The sequence below is a fragment of the Boleophthalmus pectinirostris genome, unplaced genomic scaffold (genome assembly GCF_026225935.1).
Source record: "Boleophthalmus pectinirostris isolate CB_2022bp ecotype Guang Dong unplaced genomic scaffold, ASM2622593v1 HiC_scaffold_9, whole genome shotgun sequence".
Taxonomy (NCBI): Eukaryota; Metazoa; Chordata; class Actinopteri; order Gobiiformes; family Gobiidae; genus Boleophthalmus; species Boleophthalmus pectinirostris.
The window spans coordinates 38900288-38905287 of NW_026571541.1; the positions used below are offsets into that span (position 1 = coordinate 38900288).

Below are 5000 nucleotides of genomic sequence, written 5' to 3' on the forward strand. Positions count from 1 at the left end.
TCATGTAAATACCTCCTCTTTAATACCCCACTGAGTCTTTAATACCCCACAGAGTCTTTAATGCCCCACAGAGTCTTTAATGCCCCACAGAGTCTTTAATGACCCACAGAGTCTTTAATGCCCCACAGAGTCTTTAATGCCCCACTGAGTCTTTAATGCCCCACAGAGTCTTTAATGCCCCACAGAGTCTTTAATGCCCCACAGAGTCTTTAATACCCCACAGAGTCTTTAATACCCCACAGAGTCTTTAATGCCCCACAGAGTCTTTAATGCCCCATTGAGTCTTTAATGCCCCACAGAGTCTTTAATGCCCCACAGAGTCTTTAATGCCCCCAGACTTTTTAATACCCCACAGAGTCTTTAATACCCCACAGAGTCTTTAATACCCACAGAGTCTTTAATACCCACAGAGTCTTTTAATGCCCCACAGAGTCTTTAATACCCCACAGAGTCTTTAATACCCCACAGAGTCTTTAATACCCACAGAGTCTTTAATACCCACAGAGTCTTTAATGCCCCACAGAGTCTTTAATACCCCACAGAGTCTTTAATACCCCACAGAGTCTTTAATACCCACAGAGTCTTTAATGCCCCACAGAGTCTTTAATACCCCACAGAGTCTTTAATACCCACAGAGTCTTTAATGCCCCACAGAGTCTTTAATACCCCACTGAGTCTTTAATGCCCCACAGAGTCTTTAATACCCCACAGAGTCTTTAATGCCCCACAGAGTCTTTAATACCCCACAGAGTCTTTAATACCCACAGAGTCTTTAATGCCCCACAGAGTCTTTAATACCCACAGAGTCTTTAATACCCCACAGAGTCTTTAATGCCCCACAGAGTCTTTAATACCCCACAGAGTCTTTAATACCCCACAGAGTCTTTAATGCCCCACAGAGTCTTTAATACCCCACAGAGTCTTTAATGCCCCACAGAGCCCCACAGAGTCTTTAATGCCCCACTGAGGTAAATGCCCCTCCTCTTTGGCCTCTGTAACATTATGTAAGTGTGGGTTTCCTCTGCGTTATCAGTCCTGGCTCTGGTCCAAGTCCCGGTCTGGGTCCAGGTCCAGGTCTGGGTCCAGGTCCAGGTCTGGGTCCAGGTCCAGGTCTGGGTCCAGGTCCGGGTCCGGGTCCAGGTCCGGGTCCGGGTCAAGGTCCAGGTCTGGGTCCAGGTCCGGGTCCGGGTCCAGGTGTGGGTCCGGGTCCAGGTCTGGGTCCGGGTCCAGGTGTGGGTCCGGGTCCAGGTCCGGGTCCAGGTCCAGGTCCAGGTCTGGGTCCGGGTCCAGGTCTGGGTCTGGGTCTGGGTCTGGGTCCGGTCCAGGTCCGGGTCCAGGTCCAGGTCCGGTCCAGGTCCAGTCCAGGTCCAGGGTCCAGGTCCAGGGTCCAGGTCCAGGTCTGGGTCCAGGTCTGGGTCCAGGTCCAGGTCTGGGTCCAGGTCCGGGTCCAGTCCAGGTCCAGGTCCAGGTCCAGGTCCAGGTCGGGTCCAGGTCGGTCCAGGTCCAGGTCTGGGTCCAGGTCTGGGTCCGGTCAGGTCCAGGTCCAGGTCTGTCCGGTCCGGGTCCAGTCTGGTCCAGGTCTGGTCCAGGTCTGGGTCCAGGTCCAGGTCCAGGTCCGGTCCGGTCCAGGTCCAGGTCCGGGTCCGGGTCAAGGTCCAGGTCTGGGTCCAGGTCTGGGTCCAGGTCTGGGTCCAGGTCTGGGTCCAGGTCCGGGTCCAGGTCTGGGAGAGTCTGGTTTGATTGATTTCAGTGGAGTTAAAAGTGCATTCGTCAAAACCGTTTCCCTTTGGTGATTTACAAAAACACTTCAGACGAACAGACGCACGAGAGCCAAATGTTCCAGACACACGCAGAGGTTTAGTCCTGGTTTAGTCCTGGTTTAGTCCTGGTTTAGACCTGGTTTAGTCCTGGTTTAGTCCTGTTTAGTCCTGGTTTAGTCCTGGTTTAGTCCTGGTTTAGTCCTGGTTTAGACCTGGTTTAGTCCTGGTTTAGTCCTGGTTTAGTCCTGGTTTAGTCCTGGTTTAGTCCTGGTTTAGTCCTGGTTTAGTCCTGGTTTCCTGGTTTAGTCCTGGTTTAGTCCTGGTTTAGTCCTGGTTTAGTCCTGGTTTAGTCCTGGTTTAGTCCTGGTTTACCTGGTTTACCTGGTTTACCTGTTTAGTCCTGGTTTAGACCTGTTTAGTCCTGGTTTAGTCCTGGTTTAGTCCTGGTTTAGTCCTGGTTTAGACCTGGTTTAGTCCTGGTTTAGACCTGGTTTAGTCCTGGTTTAGTCCTGGTTTAGTCTGGTTTAGTCTGGTTAGACCTGTTTAGTCCTGTTTGTTTAGACTGTTTAGTCCTGGTTTAGTCCTGTTTACCTGGTTTAGTCCTGTTTACCTGGTTTAGTCCTGGTTTAGTCCTGGTTTAGACCTGGTTTAGTCCTGGTTTAGTCCTGGTTTAGACCTGGTTTAGTCCTGGTTTAGACCTGGTTTAGACCTGGTTTAGTCCTGGTTTTAGTCCTGGTTTAGTCCTGGTTTAGTCTGTTTAGTCCTGGTTTAGTTCTGGTTTAGTCCTGGTTTAGTTCTGGTTTAGTCCTGGTTTAGTCAGAGGTGGGACCAAGTCGTTGTTTTGTGAGTCTCAAGTCTTTGACCTCAAGTCCGGGTCAAGTCCCAAGTCAAATCTGGTCAAATCCAAGTTGAGTCACTGGTCCATAAGTCCAAGTCCAGTCCAAGTCCAGTCCAAGTCCAGTCCAAGTCCAGTCCAAGTCCAGTCCAAGTCGTCTGCTTTGAGCTTCAAGTCTATAAACCAAAGTCCCAAATTCAGCTTCATTTTCTACCATTTAAATGAATTTTAAACTAAATTGTTTTTTAAAATTTCAGGTTTATTTATATTTGAGTCTTTATATATGAGTTGTAAAAAATTTCCATTTTTAAATGTTTTGACAAAATCTTAGTGTGAATCATGAGAATAACAAGAATAAAAATTTAAAAGTGTTAAAAACTGTGATTTTATCCTAAAGTCTGAACTGAACTGGAAGAATCATGTTTTTGTGTATTTCCCCCTTTGTCCTTTCTTGTACTTTATATTACTGCATTGTACTTTATATTACTTTATAGTACTTTATATTACTGCAGTAAATCACAGTACTTCAGTTTCATCAAAAGTACAAACAGACGTGTGGGGAAATGTTCCAGTTTGTTTCTTTAAAATGAATCACTGCATTTATCAACAGAAAAGACAAAAGTATTTTACAAATACAAGTATAAATATAAATATTTTTTAGGAGAAACATCAAAAAGCATCAAGTCACAGGCCTCAAGTCCGAGTCAAGTCCCAAGTTTTAGTCCATTTTATCAAGTTAAGTGACTCAAGTCTAACTCAAGTCCAAGTCATGACTTGTAAGTCCACACACCTGTCTGTTTAGACCTGGTTTAGACCTGGTTTAGACCTGGTTTAGACCTGGTTTAGTCCTGGTTTAGACCTGGTTTAGACCTGGTTTAGACCTGGTTTAGTCCTGGTTTAGTCCTGGTTTAGACCTGGTTTAGACCTGGTTTAGTCCTGGTTTAGTCCTGGTTTAGTCCTGGTTTAGTCCTGGTTTAGTCCTGGTTTAGACCTGGTTTAGACCTGGTTTAGTCCTGGTTTAGACCTGGTTTAGTCCTGGTTTAGACCTGGTTTAGACCTGGTTTAGTCCTGGTTTAGACCTGGTTTAGTCCTGGTTTAGTCCTGGTTTAGACCTGGTTTAGTCCTGGTTTAGTCCTGGTTTAGTCCTGGTTTAGACCTGGTTTAGTCCTGGTTTAGGTTTAGTCCTGTTTAGTTTTTAGACCTGGTTTAGTCCTGGTTTAGACCTGGTTTAGACCTGGTTTAGTCCTGGTTTAGACCTGGTTTCCTGGTTTACCTGTTTAGACCTGGTTAGTCCTGGTTTTAGTCCTGGTTTAGTCCTGGTTTAGTCCTGGTTTAGTCCTGGTTTTAGTCCTGGTTTAGTCCTGGTTTAGTCCTGGTTTAGTCCTGGTTTAGACCTGGTTTAGTCCTGGTTTAGTCCTGGTTTAGACCTGGTTTAGTCCTGGTTTAGACCTGGTTTAGACCTGGTTTAGTCCTGGTTTAGACCTGGTTTAGTCCTGGTTTAGTCCTGGTTTAGTCCTGGTTTAGTCCTGGTTTAGTCCTGGTTTAGACCTGGTTTAGTCCTGGTTTAGACCTGGTTTAGACCTGGTTTAGTCCTGGTTTAGACCTGGTTTAGTCCTGGTTTAGTCCTGGTTTAGACCTGGTTTAGACCTGGTTTAGACCTGGTTTAGTCCTGTTTAGTCCTGGTTTAGTCCTGGTTTAGTCCTGGTTTAGTCCTGGTTTAGTCCTGGTTTAGTCCTGGTTTAGTCCTGGTTTAGACCTGGTTTAGTCCTGGTTTAGTCCTGGTTTTGAGGGTGAGCGGGGAGACTTACTGAGAGGAGGTTGGTAGTTTGATTCTTGTTCTCGTCGTCTGCTCACACGACTTCCTGTTTGTGAAATATGAAGGTGCTAAACTGTAAACTGAACCGGAAGGATGTGGTCTGTGTGCACCGATTTGTGCCGATCTGGGCCCCGTCTGTGCCCAACCGTGCCCACGTGAGCCGCAGTATGACAGAGCCACGCCTCGATGTTCCGCACTAGGGCATTAAACACACTTATCTCACATTTGTTCAGTTCAATTTCTTTAAAAATCATTAAAAATTCTGTAGGAGTGAGTGGGGTCGCCTCTCCACAGATCTGACCTGGAGAGGGCCTGACGCACATGTGGGCGTGTGTACGGGCCTCTGACACACATGTGGGCGTGTGCACGGGCCTCTGACACACATGTGGGCGTGTGCGAGGGCCTCTGACACACATGTGGGCGTGTGCACGGGCCTCTGACACACATGTGGGCATGTGCACGGGCCTCTGACACACATGTGGGCGTGTGCGAGGGCCTCTGACACACATGTGGGCGTGTGCACGGGCCTCTGACACATGTGGGCGTGTGAACGGGCCTCTGACACACATGTGGGCGTGTGCACGGGCCT

General features: G+C 47.5%; 1 protein-coding gene across 1 annotated transcript in view; it reads right to left on the reverse strand.

The window, feature by feature from the left end:
• The window catches only part of LOC110175107 (pleckstrin homology domain-containing family G member 3-like), a 17929-nt gene extending 13451 nt beyond the window's left edge, over nt 1-4478 (reverse strand). Inside the window, exon 1 of the mRNA XM_055166651.1 lies at nt 4404-4478. The gene's annotated coding sequence lies outside the window, so the exon portion shown is untranslated. The remainder of the gene's footprint in view (nt 1-4403) is intronic.
• Nucleotides 4479-5000: the final 522 nt, after the last annotated feature.